We start from the raw sequence: 17,887 nt of genomic DNA on the forward strand, positions 1-17,887 counted from the left end.
CACCAAGAAAATCATCATCAGGAGCTGCCGAGATATCAGGGGCACGCATGGATTTCGACAGGTCCGAGCTAATGGAAGAGGAGCGCACAGATCAGTGGGAGGATGATTATGACCGATCCAGCGTTTCAAGAGGACTCCAAATAGGAGCTCCCAGCCCGCTGGAGTCATTAGGCCGGCAGCAGCCGCTTCGCCGGGCACACAGGGACTTTTTAGACCTGTCTGATCCGTTTGAAAGCGCTGCAGCCCCCCCCGCCTGCCTCTGGCTCGGCCCCCGCGGACACCGCTCGCCCCTCGAATCCGCCGCCCGGGGCTGGAGCCCGGAGGGGCCGGGAGGGGGACACGGGGCGGACACGGCTTCTGCCTGTTCTGACATTGAACGGGGGCGATTGGAAAGGGGTCCCCTCGCTTCTGCTCTGTCATCTGGCGAAGCCATTTCGTGTTAATCGATCCCCGCCAAATGATAAAATCAAACCCGACCCTCCTTTTCCATGACGAGAAAGTATATATATTTTTAACGATTTGGGTTGCTTTCCTTACGAGACAGGGCAGGAAACTGCAGCTCCCCTTTATGTGCTGCCTCACCCCCGCTTTCCCGGCAGGATTGCTCCCTTCCCAACACTCCTTTTCTCCTCTGGCACCGGCTCCGCAGCTCCCGGTGACCAAACCGAAGGCTGCGGCTCCGGGAGGGGAAGAGCCCAAGCCCCCAGCCCCAGTAGCCCGGGGGCAAGACCGTCGGGGAGGCGACAGGCTCGGCGATGTGGCTGACAAGGCACGGGAGCGGGCAGGGAAGGGGAGGAGGCGCAGGCTCCAGCCGCCTCTCCACGCTCGGGAAACTAAACTGGAGGGGACGTATCGGGGAGAAACTTTGCAAAGCCTGGATGTGAGCGGATCTCGGCAGCCCCGGATGGGGTCTCGGGGGGGGCAGCGGCTCGGCCTCGGGGCCTCGGTGGCCGGGATCTCCCCGGGGAGGTGGCAGGTGGCAGCGGAGGAGGCCGTGGGAGCCCCGAGGAGGCGGCCGGGAGCGGGGTGTCCCCGCGGTGCCGCGCCCCCTCCGGGATGGAGGCTCGGAGGACCGGCAGGCTGGGGGGCCCCGGGGGTGGGTGTCCCTGCCCCACCGGGGCCGGGGAGGTCGGGGAGGTGGCCCACGGGCTGGGCCAGCCCGGCCCGCTCCGAGCGCTGCGGCTCCTCAACACAAAACTCAATTACCACGGCTGTGATCGCATCCATCTATCTCCACCGCGCTCCGCATGCTCGGGTGTCAAGGGTAGCGTTCTAGAGAGGGTTCGAGGGGCAGCAATTCATACGAGAGAGCTGTCAGTGCTTTGATGGGAAAATGATGCCCTGATTTTCACTCCAGGGTGCGCAACCGAAGAAAGATTACGCTGTTTAAAAAGAGAAATTTAAACCCAGATGATAATAGTAACGAGCCAAGGAGACGAGGTAGGAAGTCAATTTTACAAGTAGAAAAGCAATCTTTGAAGGCCTTGCGCAGCCTATTGGGTCCGAACGAGTGAAACCAAGTTCCGGATAAATCATTAATCACGGATGATCTTTGCAGCTAAAGACAATGACCCCCGCGCAGGTTCATTATCGCCGGTCCGGGGGCCCCGCGGTGCCGGCTGAAGGGAACCTCGGGCACCCAGGACAGGCCCTGCTCTCTCCTGCTCGTGTCTCGCTCTCACCGAAGACAAAACAACTCAACTTCATCTTAGCTGTGTTCTTTATAAAATGGCCCGAGGGACAGATTCTGACTTGAAGTCCGTTTTTATGAAAAATAAAATAGATATATCTACTTCCCCTCCTCTCCCCCCTCCCAGGAGGTAAAGCAGGAGGTCCCTGCCCGAGGTGGATGGTTCGTGTGGTTCCTTCCCATCCGTGAGGCGCCACCGCCTCCCTGCCCGTGTCTGCTGAGCCCCCTGGCTCGTGGCAGCTTCTGCCCAGCCCCTCGGCAGCCTGCCCTGTCCTCCTTGCCCTCCTTCCCTGCCCTCCCTGTCCTCCTTTCCTCCTTGCACTCCTTGTCTCCCTCCCTGCCCTCCTTCCCTGTCCCCCCGTCCTCCCTTCCCTGTCCTCCCTGCCCTCCTTCCCTGCCCTCTCTTGTCCTCCCTGCCCTCCTTCCCTGTCCCCCCTGTCCTCCCTGCCCTCTTTCCTTGTCCCCCTGCCCTCCCTGTCCGCGCTTCCCACGCCCCGCTCCACCACGATAAGGCGGTGGGGTTCTTCCAAACACACCGGCTGGTTCAAAGCCTTCCTCTCCTAACCAATGGCAAGGGATTATTAACACATTATTAAAACTCCGTTCGGAGCACCTTAATGAGACTTTCACTTATTAGCGATGGGAGCGAATTTCAGAGGAGTGAAGCGACCAGTCTTTAGTTTCCCGACGACGCAAATGAGACTTTCACCTAATTCAATTCAACTTTTCTTGGCATTCGGAGGCTGAACCCTTTATCCTCCAGCGTGATGTGGTCCCCAGGACCAGAGCAGGTTTGTACGAGAAGACAGGCAAACAAAGAAACCCGCTTCTATGAGTAAAATCGTTCCTGCGGGGTATTTGCTGTAGAGCAGGGGCAGCCCTGGGGTGCTCCTGGTGTTTCTGAGCGGGGTGAAGCTCCGCCGTGCGCACCCCAGCCAGCTGATAGGGCTCCTTCTCCACACTCTGCTTTTGCAGCCCACTGAACTTGTCAGAAAAATGAAGCTTTCTCTTTTTTTTTTTTTTTTAAACTTATGTTCTTTTGCTAGCCCCGACTTCAAATTGCAGTTCTCGGCTCGCACCGAGAAACCTCCACGCAGCACTAATCAGAGGACAAAACCCATCCTCGAGGCAGCTAAGAAAGGCTCTGAAAAACTTCAGAGCAGAGAAACACAAACAAATACGTTTTCTAGAGCAGATTTATCGTGGTTGCCGCCTGTTTTGCTGAGTCTAAGTCAGCCAGAAGGGGAAAAATCGGCACGCTTTAAGAGTGAGCAAGTCTTAAAAATTACGGATCGAATCAAAGTTTCAGGAGCAGGTGAAGAGGCGCTGGCAGACTCCATCCCGAGCCTCTGGTCAATAGCCAGGGATTTTGCTGCCCCGAGTCCTTCGGAAACTTGTTTTCCTGGCTTAGGTCAATTTAGGACCCAGTGTGGTCCTTCCCTTATTATATTTAATTTAAAACACTAGGAAGAAGTTACTTGTTGTCGAACTAAAAAGAACGTATCACCTCTAGTTAAATTTGTAAATTATATTATGCTGCTGTTCTGGTTTTGGTTTTCATAATTTAAAAAAAATCTGAACAAATCAATTATATTAGCCATATGGCTTGATCATACCAGCTAATTTCCATTTTTTGTACAGTAATTGTTGTTTAAACGCTGACAACTTATTAGTTAAGGTGTTTAGGAAAGATCTCTCCAGTCCTGTCTTATTTAAAAGATGATTGAAATGACAATGAACACTCCAAGTCAAGCCATTAAACCATTCCTCCCCGTATTTTTCACTTTCTGTGTATTTAAGGAGTTCACAACGGCAGTAGCTGAGCTGCAGCCTGATTTGTACTTCTGGAATGGAGGCCATGAGACCATCAGGCTTTCAATTCAATCCATTCCAGTTTGTAATGATTTGCTTAAAAGCAGCCAGTTTTTGGTATGCATCAGGTAAGTAGTCATTTTTCTTAGTTATTTTAAAGGTGTGTAGTACTGAGAATGTACAAGTGGTTCCACTCTAGCATTTGCACACTGCAAATATAAAACTTCACCCCTCAGTGATCTTAATACTTTGTCCATTGAATGTACTCACTCATTTAAATGGGAGGGTATTTAACTGCTAAACAGATGGTCTACAGTGTGCACAATTATAAAGCAAGGGTTTGTGTATGTTGCCATATTTTAGACTCCAGATTTCCTGCTTCCCCATACGTTTTTGAAAGGAGTTTATTTTTCCATACAAAATATCGACACAGGTGGAGAAGCAGTCTGGAGTTAATTTCTTTTGCTATCGGAGATGCAGAGCATAGTCCTTCAGGCAATCTTCTTAATTTTCTGACAAGGATTTTAACTACTTTGATACTTTAGATTTGTAGAGCATTTTGAAAACCATTCTGAAATGGTCTTTAGCACACTGAGATTTTAAATATTTGACAAACATTTCTGCTGAGTTTAATTTATTGAATAAATACTGAAAAAAACATCTTGGTGCCACACCAGCAGCACTGAAGCAGTGACCAGGCAATAAGAGTTGGCAATTTTTTAAGTTGCAGTGTAAGGCCACAAAAAATGCAGAGAGCTAGGAAACACCAATACTGAGATTTGGATTGCAAACTGACTACATTTGATATGGGCTTGTCTCACTCAGGCACAGAGGAAATGCTGTTCACTCACTGATCAGCTAATTAAGATTGTGTATTTATTTTGCCCAAGTAGGCAAGATAGGGTATATTTCTCATGCAAGATTCTAACTCTGGGTTAAATACAGATTTGCTAATTTTCTGACCAGACTTTTTATAGCCTTTTCACTTCTGTGGCTGCTACCTCACAAACATTAACACATTGTCTCTCAGAATGACTCTATAAAGTGAGGATGTAACTGAATTTTATGTCTGGGATCCCAAAGATCAGAGACACATGAAATCTGCATTCATTTTGAATGTCCCATGGAGGATACTGAGCTGATAACTTTGGTGTAATTAGAAATGTTATTTGCTCATTGCTTTGCAAAACAAAATATCAAATGTGTTTTGAAATCCTTAACATGGAAAACATGGTTTGTAACCAGTTTTGGAAGGCTGGATTCACATGTTGTGCTTAGCATTGTATGAAAGTTCTGTAGCAAGGCAGAGGTTGAATTATATTAATCAAGGCCACATTCATCTGTTCTGTGAGACCATTCCTTCCCTTGCTTCACAAAGCTTTTCCAGTATCATTTAACTTCTTCAACAAATAGCTGGGGTTTTACTGATATCAGTCTTCTACTATACAGCCCTGAATCACTTCCAGAGGAATGTATATCTGCCCTGAATGAGTTCAACAATTCATACAGCCACAGAGATTAGGATTTTATCCTCCATGACTGTGTTATAGTCCAATCACAGCTGGGAGAGCAAGATAGGGCTGCATAAATCATCCTAGAACTGCCAGTTCCCAAGTTCTGAATGCTTGACACTTCAATCATAACTTTAGTTTGTAATAGCTCTTTGCATCCAGTTTCCTGGATTAAACAATTAGTAAATGATCAATCCCTTCCCTGGAAACCTCCCACCATGATCCACCTTGAATCATGCTGTGTGGGCCTGTTAGGATAGCAAACGGAGGGGAGTGGCATACATGCTACCATCAGTGACATACATAGTGCTTTTTTTCTAACAGGAGAACATTAAAATTCAATCATTAGATCAAAAAATGAGTCTATTTTAATGGACTCGGACCCCTTTCTTGATGTTTCCACCAACTCTGACCCCTTCTGTTCATGTTTTGCTCATCCCCTTCCTCCAGTGCAGCTGCAGATTCTCAGTCTTCCTGCTGATCATGAGATCTTCTCAGTTGTCCCAAACAATCACTGTGGGTCTCAATTAAAATTCAGTGAAATCTCTGGGATTTGGATTGGACCTATGAACCTGCAGCTGGCTTATATGATTTACTGGTTTGTTTCAACAAAAAAGTCAACTTGCTCTTTTTCCTTGTCGCTTTCAGCCACTTACCAGAAATCTCGCCATGCTTAAAGAGAAGATATGACTTGTGGACGAAGCACACAGGTCAGAGGAAAGAAGGGAATACTGGAATTAGCACAACTTTTTCACAGGCTTGTTAGGTATGGAATTTATAGAATCATAGAATCACAGAATGGTTTGAATTTGAAGGGAAAATAAAGATCATCTAATTCCAACCCCCTTGCAATGGACAGGATACCTCCTACCAGACCAGGCTGTCCAAGGCCCCATCCAACCTCCCCCAGAACACTTCCAAGGGAGAGGGCATCCACAACTTCCCTGGGCAACCTGTTCCAGTGCCCCACCACCCTCATTGTGAAGAATTTCTTCCTAATGTCTAGTCTAAATATTTCCCCTTCCATTTTAAAGCCATTCCCCTTCATCCTATCACCATATGCCCTTGCAAAAAGTCCCTTCCCAGCTTTCTTGCAGACCCCTTCAGTACTGCAAGGCCCCTGTTAGGTCTGCCTGAAGGCTTCTCCAGGCTGAACGACCCCAACTTTCTCAGCCTGTCCTTTGTATGGGAGATGCTCCAGCCCTTTGATCATCTTTGTAACCCTTATCTGCACCCGTTTGAACAGTTCCATATCCTTCTTTCATTGAGGATTCCAGACCTGTACACAATACTCCAGACGAGGTCTCACAAGAGCAGAACAGAGGGGCAGAATCACCTCCCTCAACCTGATGGCTACACTTCTTTTGATGTAGCCCAGGGTACATTTGGCCTTCTGGACTGTGAGTGTGCATTGCTGGCTCATGTCAAGCTTCACATTAATCAGCACCCCCAAGTTCTTCACTGCGGGGCCGCTCTCAATCACGTCATTCCCCATCCTGTACTGAAACTGCTGATTGCACCGACTCAGGTGTAGGACCTTGCATTTGACCTTGTTGAACCTCATGAGATAGTTTCGAAAGGCCTGTGTGTTCTTGTTAACATAAACAAAGCAAAGCACAGGCTATTGTTTTGATTTGCTGCAGGCTTACTGTCACTACGGGTTTTTCATTGCAAACCTGGCAGAAGCAAGTCCTAACAAGCATCAGATTTAAAAGGGACATGAGAGATTTTATACAAAACAAGGTCCACACTGCTCATGACACAGACTACTCAACTTGGGGAGACCTGTTTGTAGATCTGTAGTTACACGTTTGCAGTTGTGTTAAGGTGTTCAAGAAGATTTAATCTGCCACAACTCACATTGTACCAAAAGGAATGCTGAGGCACCCCCTTTTGCATGACATAGAGCAATCCTGTCTCTGATAACTTCTTCTCTGTCCACCTCTTTGTCCAATGTTGGGATACTGTAAATGCACACTAGATTGGTTTCTCTGGGTTTTGGTCTGAGGTGTTGCTTTTTATGTTCCATGAAGTTTGTTTTACTGCCCAAACCTGGGAGATGCAAACTCTAGAAGAAAGTGTGATTATCATTTGGGAAGAAACAGGACATTTTCAGACGGAAACATAAAGACCTCAAAGTTCATCTGTATATGAGAAGGAAATATGGTCAGGGGACTAACAGAGTTCTGTGGCATAATTGTCACACAGATGAACAGGCACATTGTATTAGCTTCAGTGTCTTCCAAATTTACTTTTGGCTACACTTCAATGTCGATCAGTCCGCAGCCACACCACACAACTATTTCAAACAACCCAGAGATCATTTTATCCATTCAGATTTAAGATCTGGAAAACAGAAATTGGTGTGCATCAGAGCTGTCAGTCCAGCTCCTGGGGTTTGTCCAACTCTTGGGGTTTGGGCAATTGCCATTGGAGAGACTGTAACACTTTCATTCCTCTCGTGAGTTTGCCAATTAAAAGAAGTCTCTCAAAAATGCAAAATTCACATCTCTGTCACTTTGTCACTTCCTACACATGTATGGAACATGCTTGAGACAGGAGAATATTACCAATATATTAATTATCAGCTTCAGACAAAGCAAAGCGGGCAAGCTAATGGAGTCTTGCATTTTAGTGTCTGCTCCAAATATGCACTGGTGTGCTTAGAGTCATAGCTTGATTGTATTGCTATTACAGAACTGCCTATGACCCATTATCTATATATATATATGTCTGGAAATAGAGATATCTTAGGAATTTGTATGAGATAGTTTTAAGAGAAAGGGTGAGAATGGAGGAGATGGTTTGGTTTGAAGGGATTTGATGTCTTTGAGAGAAAACATTATTTTTTTTCTACCAGGAAAGAAGGTCCTATTTTTTATTGTCCATCCTGTCTCTGATGATCTCTGTGGTCTGTTTCTCATGGCCGAGTACTAAACCATTGGGAGGGGACTAATCCAGTCAGAAATATGAATGAGAATGACAAAGCAGGGAAAAGGATTCCTGACTCACATTTGCAGCTACTCAACTTCAGAGATAGAATAGTAACATACTAGTAAGCTAAAAGTGAATAAAAGTTGTTTTCCAGACAAGCACTGAATCATTTCTAGCACCTTATAAAGCATTATTTGGTTGACAATGTCTCTTCAAATATCTGTTTATGAAATGCACTGTTACTTCATGGAATTTACCATTTTGCTCCATGAAAAATAGCCCTTTTTCTCTGAAAAGAACTCAAATGAAACACAGACTTAGCAGCAGAATCTTTAATGTCAATAAATGGGCAAGATGTCAGTTTTATGCCACATCAGAAAGACAGATATCTATATTTCACCATTTCTCCTATCCTATTTATGATTGTTGCAATCACAAATAATGTAGCTGAGATCTAGTATCTACTTGACCTGTATGTATTGCTACATCTTGCTCCAAGGGTAACAGCACTTTGTCATATCTATTTCTCTTCCTTGAGTTTTCATCTAGTATTTAACTCTGTATTCTTCAGGAGCTCAGGGCATGTACAGAGCATGACTGCATAGTATGTAGTGTTTCCCCTTTAAAGAAACTCAGATGATATAGAAAGACCTTATTGAAAAAAACCACCTAAGATTAACACATAAGCCACGCTTCTTGTTAAAAAGCTGGATTTCACAACCTTTTATCTGTGCATGTTGCAACTTAGATGGCATAATTCAGATGATAAAACTGGAGTGGGATGTTTTTATTCTGGTGGCATGCCATATGCTATAACATGTAGATGTGCCTTCTTATATTCTGTAAAAGCACTTCCTGCATCATGCTTTCAAAATAAACATTTGATTAAGTAAAATAAAGATATTTTTTAGCTAAAACTGCATTTAGCTTCCATTAACTTAATATCAGTTCACACATTAATTTATGGACTATTATTTACATTTGCAAATAAAAAAAAATGTATTGCTGTACAGATAGGTCTGTGTAATTTGTTTGTAAATTAAAAGTTCCATCTACATTTTCAAAGATCTTTAGTGAACCCTTGAATGCTGGATGTCCTGCTTGAATAGCTGATTATGCATGTAGGTTCCACAGCTCATTTTTGATCAAATCATGACTTTTTGGGAGAATTTGTTTCTTTCCATTTCCATATTTCTCAATCTCCTTATCTTCTATATCATCTCCCAGTAGACTTCTCCTAATAGACCTTTGGACGATGTTCTACTAAGCTCAAGTTGGGCTGCTGCAAGCAGCTACACTGATTATATTGTTCCACATAGGCTCCATGCATGGACGTAGTTGCAATGGGACTAGAGTCCTTTAATAAACGTCAGAAATAAGCCTTACAGATGTTCCATGAAAGTGATCGTTGTGCTGGTCGTTGAAGAGGGCTGTTTTTACTATAAAATTAACAAGAGATAAACAAGAAAAGGGAAACCATGTTAGGGTATATTATTTTAAAAATACTATCTGTTAAGAGCAAAAATCCTATCCACTGGAATTTCCGTGTCCCTCAGTTTTCCAGGTAAAACCTCTTCCTGTCCCACAGGAAATAAAAAATATGGATATTCTTTTGGTCAGCTAAACTATTAGCCTGTTGTCAAACTATTGAAGAAAAAAATGTTCTGTTTCTCTTGAAATTCAGCGTGGAAATACCAGCAGGAACTTTTTCCTTGCTATGATCCTTGCCTTTCATGTGAGTTCTAAATACATGAAACTGGTTACTGATAATGATCTAGTTTGAGAAAGAAAGTGTTTCAAGAACTTTCCCTCTGTCTCTGAGAAATATCGCATTTGTCTAGTTGTTCTGGTCTCACACAAAAGTTATTGCACATTTTGAAGCTTCTCCAAGGATTCAGAACATACATATATTTTTTTTTTCTAAAAGACACTATGTAAGTTATCCCCTTTTTTAAATTTTTCCGTCTGGAAGGCAGGGAGTAGACACAGCTAGCAAAAGACCCTCTGTAAAATTTCTATTCCATTACTGAACCCAATAGAAAAAGTGTGTTGAAAAAGTCTGCCACAAATTCAAAATACTTCTCAATTAAAAGAAGAGAAGATAAATTATTTGAGTTTGGTTTGATAAATGTTTTCCAGCTACATGAGAACAGCTACTTTCAAAACTAGGCAGAGAAGACAGAGCAGAATGAAGTTAGAAAGTGTGGCCATACGCTGGAGAAGTAGTGCAGGTGGGATTTGCTGTGGGATCCTTGTGCATTCTTAAGTTGGATGGTATTTTTCTTGTTGATCTGCTGGATGTCCCACTGCCTATACCTTGAATCTGGGATTGAAATCAAGTATGTTGTCAGCAAGCAGAATTTCTGAGGTTCTAGAGATGAGTTTATGAATTGTGATTCACTGCCTGATAGGGATGTTGGATGAAGCACCTGAGGTACTGGCAGCTACAAAACTGAAGGAATCTGTGCAAGAAAGGAACTACACAAGGCACTTGTACTTTGAAAAGATCTGTCACAGACAAAATAACCCAGATCTGTTAGCAATCCTCTGATTATAACCTTTAAAAGCCTTTTTATAGCTGGCCCTGAGGTAACTGTTGCAACGTGTGTCTTGCTGGATAATCAAAGTGGTTCATTAAAGCTGCATGGAATGAAAGCAAACACAAACAGCATTCTCCCACTCCTCATCCTCCTCTGAGTCAGGGTCTGTAACAGCATTTATGCTGGCCTGCCTGCAACTGCTACAGTCCCACCTTAATGACCTTTACACAAACCAGGGGTGTAGCTCCAACAGCTAAGTGCCAGGTGTAAAATACAAGTCCCATCCAAAACTCCGAGTAAATACACCATTGACTGAAGGAGTTGACGTTGCTACACACTAAGCACCCTGCTGTCCTGGCTATAGTGCCAACAATATCCAAGTCTAATGAGTTTAAAGCTGGCTCAAGTGTCTCCATTTGGCTGCATGTTAGACATATCCTTGAAATTGATCTTGCTTCGTGTTCCTCTGCTGATTGAAGTATTCTGAAGTAGTCTTTATTTTTTCCCATGGAGTTACTTCAAATAATGCAATTGAGTTGTATGTTGTCTGACAAACAAGACAGATTGATTCGTTCAGTTTCCTAAGGTATGGAACTCCCATTAGTTTCTCATTAATTTTTGGTCATCCTTAGTCCATGTTCTCAGCACATATTTCAGTGTGGATGCAGAGCAGAACTACTGGGACTGCTCTAGTGCTGATCTCGTCGGTGCTGTGAATGGAAATGAAATCAAGTCCCTTCATCTCATTATACCTGAGACAGAATAGGAAGCTGTGTATCAACATGGAAAGAAGTGCTTCAGTACTGCCTGAGTCTCAAATGAAACATGTGAGCTGAGGTCGTGTGAGGAAAAGCAAGGATTTGGGACGTAGGCTGGCTCCATACTTTCTGTCAGTGGTAGGCTGGACATTCAACCAAAGCCATTCACGGAGGTGAAGAAGCTCATTCTGATGGTCAGAGGGCTGCAGCCTGACACTTGTGTAAAACCCAGGTGTCTACATGAGGTGGTGGACGCATGTTGAGATTCATTTGAAGGAGAAGAAAAATAATTTGATTAATTAGTGTGGGTGTGTCTACCACAGAGTTGTAGTTTAGAATGCTTCTGCAGAGACTATTCCAGTTGTCTTCTTTTTTTTATTTTTTTTCTTTTTCTGCTTTGTTTCACATGGCAGACTACCCTTTAGGACACATCTGGGTTAATTTCAGATGAACTAGCCTGTATGGTGTCTTTCTGCACACCAGGCACAAATGGGTATTCAGCCCACTGGACTGAGCTAGGGCTAGTAGAAGTAGAAAGCCCATGAAATACGTAGGACACAGCTGTCAGGTCTTAGCACTGTTGGTTTGTGCTACTTGATAACAGAGGCATAACCTGTGACTCTTGCTGGCAAGCAGGCAGGAGGAGATGCTTCTAAGGATTTTTCAAAGCCTTTGTGACTTTTCTCTTTTGCTCTCTTATTGCATTTTTCTCTATTTAAATGAAATATTTTATTAAGAAAATTAAGTGGACATATTATGATATTGCCAGGATAGCATGTTGCTCCCTGAATAAGTCTCCATCTCCTCGAAAAAGAAACTGTGATATTCTGCCAGTTGAGTCATCCAACTCAAGGTTCAAAGTAATTTAGAAACGGTCTCAAAATCAACACAGCTAAACCAATATTTAAATAATCAATGAAAAAATAAGTATTTTGTCAGTAGTACAAATTATTGCATGTTGTGGGATTCTCACACGCTTTTTCATTACAGTCAGTATTTTTCATCTGAGTGCTAATAGTTGCCATCTTGCTGGAAAGTAAAGTCATCTGTGACACTGGCAGGTGGGAGGCCGATATAAAAGCATTAAAACATTTCTCAGTCATCTTTCATATAGCTTTAAAAATCAGAAGAAAAAGTTTTATTATTTAAACAGAGCTTCGCATTAAACTTTGCTTAAATAATAAAGCTTTTTTCTTCTGACTGTTAAACCAATATTAAAGCAGGTTGGAACTGAGTTTACAGGTTTTATACCAGGTTCTCACGCTGCTAATATACATTTATGACTGCTCTCCTGCATGCATCTTTTGTGTATTATAAACTTCTCCCATTTACTGTTTGGGTGATACTGAGTACCCCAGCTGAGAGTTCATGGAATTTACCTGTACAGTAAATGAGAGAAATTAATGATACCCAGAAGAGATATGCGGGGAAGCCATTATAACTGCATTATAAAACTTCAGTGTGTATTGCTGGTGCTGCATAGCTTGGCCACTCTTGGAAACATTACGTTTTCTGGGTTTCTACTTGCCACATCCTCAGTCCTGGGGCAAGCAGAAAAGAATGCTTCAATCAGAGCTGGTTTTGAAGAAGGCAGCACAAATCCTTCAGAGGTCGATATCATGAGGCTTTACAAAAAAGTGCAACCTGCCTGGGGGATGTTGTGCAGACGCTCTGCCATGATACAAATACTTCTCTTTCCAACAAGATGTTCTTTGTAGCCTTAGATGTAGATATAGCAGGTATAATTGAAAAAATGGATTAATGATGGATTAATAATTTGACTCGGCTGCTGGATGAGGGAAAGGCTGTGGATGTATCTTCCTGGACTTCAGTAAAGCCTTTGACAGAGTTTCTTACAGCATTCTGCTTGAGAAACTGTCAGCCTCTGGCCTGGACAGGCGCACACTCTCCTGGGTGGAAAACTGGTTGGCTGGCCGGGCCCAGAGAGTGGTGGGAAATGGAGTTAAATCCAGCTGCAGGCCAGTTACAAGTGGCGTTCCCCAGGGCTCAGTGCTGGGTCCAGCCGTGTTCAACGTCTTTATCAATGACCTGGATGAAGGCATTGAGTGCACCCTTAGCAAGTTTGCAGACGACACTAAGCTGGGTGGAAGTGTTGATCTGCTGGAGGGTAGAGAAGCTCTGCAAAGGGATCTGAACAGGCTGGACCGCTGGGCTGAGTCCAGTGGGATGAGGTTTAACAAGGCCAAATGCTGGGTCCTGCACTTGGGGTAGAACAACCCTGTGCAGTGCTACAGACTAGGAGAAGTCTGTCTAGAAAGCTGCCTGGAGGAGAGGGACCTGGGGGTGTTGGTTGACAGACGACTGAACATGAGCCAGCAGTGGCCCAGGTGGCCAAGAAGGCCAATGGCATCTTGGCTTGTATCAGAAACGGCGTGACCAGCAGGTCCAGGGAGGTTATTCTCCCTCTGTACTCGGCACTGGTGAGACCGCTCCTCGAATCCTGTGTTCAGTTCTGGGCCCCTCACCACAAGAAGGATGTTGAGGCTCTGGAGCGAGTCCAGAGAAGAGCAACGAAGCTGGTGAAGGGGCTGGAGAACAGGCCTTATGAGGAACGGCTGAGAGAGCTGGGGTTGTTTAGCCTGGAGAAGAGGAGGCTGAGGGGAGACCTCATTGCTCTCTACAACTACCTGAAAGGAGGTTGTAGAGAGGAGGGTGATGGCTTCTTCTCCCAAGTGACAGGGGACAGGACAGGAGGAAATGGCCTCAAGCTCTGCCATTTAGGCTGATTTAGGCTGGACATTAGAAAAAATTTTTCACGGAAAGGGTCATTGGGCACTGGAACAGGCTGCCCAGGGAGGTGGTTGAGTCCCCTTCCCTGGAGGTGTTTAAGGCACGGGTGGATGAGGTGCTGAGGGACATGGTTTAGTGTTTGATAGGAATGGTTGGACTCGATGATCCGGTGGGTCTCTTCCAACCTGGTTATTCTATGATTCTGTGATTCTGTGAAAGGCATTTTGTGGATTGAAATAGTGCTTTATCCTCATGAGGAATGTCAAACATACATTTGACTCCAGGCTACCACGTGGTGCAGAATCATCTGGTTCATGGTTGCTTCATTTGCAATTTATTTTCTTTTGTAGAAAGATGTCATAATAAGAAATATTTTACATATCTAGTAGTATAGGGCCTGTTATGCAAATGAAACTATTTTGCATTTATTTTGGCCTAGGTATTGCATGGTCTGTCTGGAATGTTATTGTTTTGATTTGTCATTATCTTCTTACGTAAAGCTTAGACTGACCTTGTTTCAGTATCAGACTTCATATTGTTGCAGGGGCATGATTGTTTTGTTGTGTTATCATTTGATAGGATGGATGCCTCTAGTCCTGCCACTACTCTATGTATATGACTTGCTGTCATTTTATGATTTCATCTGTGTAAAATCCAGTTGTTAAAAAGGTCACATTAAGTCCAAAGATAATCCAACATTCTGACTAGTATTTGCATTTCCTAAAATTTATATTGAAATACAACCTGCCATTAAAAGGGTGGCAAATTAATGCATTTTCAGCAGCCACTGTCATTCAAACAAGAATCTGGGGAAGGAGGCAGCCATACTGTACTGAAAGCGACCACATAACATTTTTGTCCTTGCCTCCTTACCCTAAAAGAAAGATCAGCCTTTTTGTTAGTACTTCCAGGGGCCAAACCAAACTGCCTTGCCAGCTCAAGCAACACCATGAGCCCTATGCTTTTCCTTCGCATAGTCTTGAAAAACTTAAAGGATACAGCCTGATACTTTGAATTTTGCTTGTTAGAATGCTTTTATCTTAATATTGAACCAGTTATTCTATGGATTTCTGCATCACTCCCCCTCCCGACATTTCCATTAGTAGCCTCTGAAGACCTTCTCCTGTTCAGCAGAACGGAATCAGCAGGTGCCTGACGTGAGTTCCTGACTCTCCGGCTGAAAAGCAAAGCACTGGTTGTGTAGCTAAAAGACTGCCTGGGCTATCTGTGAGATTTGGAACAAGTCTGGCTTTGGGAGGCTTATTGCTTCTGTTAGAAGAGTAATTCAGAGTATTCACCATTTTGAAGACATAATGTGCTTCATTTAATGCATCTCCAGCACAAAAGAATAGCCATGCAGAACTGGAAAATCAAATCCGAGCAGAATACTTAGCGAATACAAAACATCACAGGGAAATTAAGAACTCAGTTATTCTGTGAAGCTGGGTATGAGAGTCATTCTTCCTTTTGCTTTTTAAAAAGTCAGTAGTTCTTTCTCATATATGCAAATGATTCTGAACGTATATAATGTAATTCTGGAGCACATTTTCTTATATTTATTACAAAAACATTTGTATAAAAACATGATGCAAATTCTTCCCATTTCTCTTACAAAGTGTTTCAGCTATGAAATGCATTATTTGTTACGTTTTAATTACAGCATCACACTTCTGAAGCCCCCTAAATGGACTTGTTTCAGTGAAATAAGCAGAAAAGGCAGTTTTTTTTCCTTTTAGTTATAATATCATTCTCTTCTACACAATTCTTTAGTCAATGATGCAAAAGTAATTCTGGAACATTAGAAGTTTTCACACTAATGCTGTAAAACAGATAAGTTGTATTATCCTTATGTGAAAAGTGGAAAAACAGTGACCTGCCCTGGGTGACTAGCCAAAGACAGAGATCTCATAGCAGAACTAGAAACAACTTTTGCATCCCAAGGGGGTTGTACTTTCTCCCATTAAACATCTTAAACTTGCTTTCTGCCAAATAATCCTAGAAGAGAAAAGTGCAGGGCAAGGTGTGTGTACTGCTAAGAAAATGTTTAACAATTTGTGCGAAGTCTTGTTGGAGGTTTCATTTGTTCATGACATGATCTGTTTCCCTTAACTACCTACCAAACACAAAAACGTAGCAAGGCAAAACTGTGATTGAACACGAATATTTATTAATTTTATTTATCTCCCTATGACTGAACATTAGTATTTACTAGTTTTATTTATGTCACTTGTTGTCACTTTTCTTTTCCTCCATAAGCTTTCTCTGTAGCAAGCAACCGAACCACCCTCAACCCTCAAGAGAGCATTGTGGTGTTGTATCAGCAGAAGTAAGTCATGATGGAGCTGGCACACCTCTCGCTGAGAACCTGAGCTAAAGCCTAATGAGGTCAATAGGAATCTCAGTTACATATACGCCTTTGCAGAACACTAGCTCAAGGGATAAGCACAACTCAAAGCATCAAAATAAAGCCTTAACAGGTGTAAGCAAGGCACAGTCCTAGGCGAGTCCTTCACTAAAGGAGGAAATCTAATCCCAAGGAGCATCCTACTTTATGAAAATCCGTTCTAACTCAAGGGGGAAAAAAACCCCAAATCTCTTTGCACTTCCTGAAAATTTGCATTCATACGTTGGTGAAAAATCAGATGAAATGAGAAAGACATCTGAAATAATTTTCGAGCACAACCGGCAAACAAAGTGTATTTTTTCCCCAAGGCACTTTACTGAAGGAAGCATTCACTGGTCTTTTATCCTTTAAAGTCTGGTATTTACAAGTGAAGCTGCTGGCTGTCTAATTGCATTTCACAAAAATATCACACAATCTCTTCTAATCTCTCTCAGTTGTTGCTATGTTTAGTTTTCCATGGGATAATTTACATGTACCCAAACTGAATTCTAACTCAGGTTAGAGGAAAAAAAAGAGACTAAAAAATCCCTAATGTGATTTGCACGCATTTTTTTTCTAAACATAAAGGTAAAGAAAACACAACTCTCTGCAGGTACAAGAATATCTATCCCTACACTATAGAGAAAAGCTCAAGAGTTAAGAGTTGGTGTCAGTGACATATAAAATATGCGACAACTTTTTCTTCAGAATAGGTTCTTTATGCTCTGAGTGGGAAAAACTCCAGTGACATCAAAACGGTCTTACATATGTAAAGGGCTTTACGTCAGGGCAGATGCATTTTGCAGACCTGTCCAATCTTCTGGTCCATGTGAGAGCCTCACTCAAGTTAGCCTCCAGAGCAAGCCCTCCCTGGACGCTGCTTTACACCTTTGCAGCACCTTGTCTTAGCTTCTCTTTTGCTTTGGTCAGTAGAAAGCCCAAACTCTGGTTATCTGGCATTGAGAACCAAGGTTGCAAAGAAAACTCACTGCTGGTAACAGCTGTATACCAAGCTGTATAACAACAACCTTCAGTGGGTAAATGCGGGGATCAGTTCATACCTTCATTGGCAGTAAGGAACTACTTCAGCTCCGTGAATGATGAAAACCCTTTTGAACTTGGACCTTTCTCTGTATGGGTGGAAGAAGATCACTATCCCTGATTAAAATATTTCCCTCTCCCTACAGTTCCTGTTAACCAGCCCACAAGTCTGATGGAATGCACGTGGAGGGAGAAGAGGGAGATGACATGTGGGAGAAAGGAAGGTGGTGGTACATAAAGGGAATATGAGCCCTGTAGTATTTTCCTGTGAGACAAATATTTCAGCAGAACATGCCTGTGTGTAGGAAAGCTGATAGGGAGGAGAATTTCAACTTCAGATTCCCCTGAGCGATCAAAAGACAGATGAACAAAAATAGCAAATGGAAGCCAAGAATCTGACTTTTGCAATAAAAGATTTTATAGCGGAATCAACCAAGATGTATCAGAATTAAGAAGTAGCTCTGAAT

Source organism: Phaenicophaeus curvirostris, chromosome 7, assembly GCF_032191515.1.
Source record: "Phaenicophaeus curvirostris isolate KB17595 chromosome 7, BPBGC_Pcur_1.0, whole genome shotgun sequence".
NCBI lineage: Eukaryota > Metazoa > Chordata > Aves > Cuculiformes > Cuculidae > Phaenicophaeus > Phaenicophaeus curvirostris.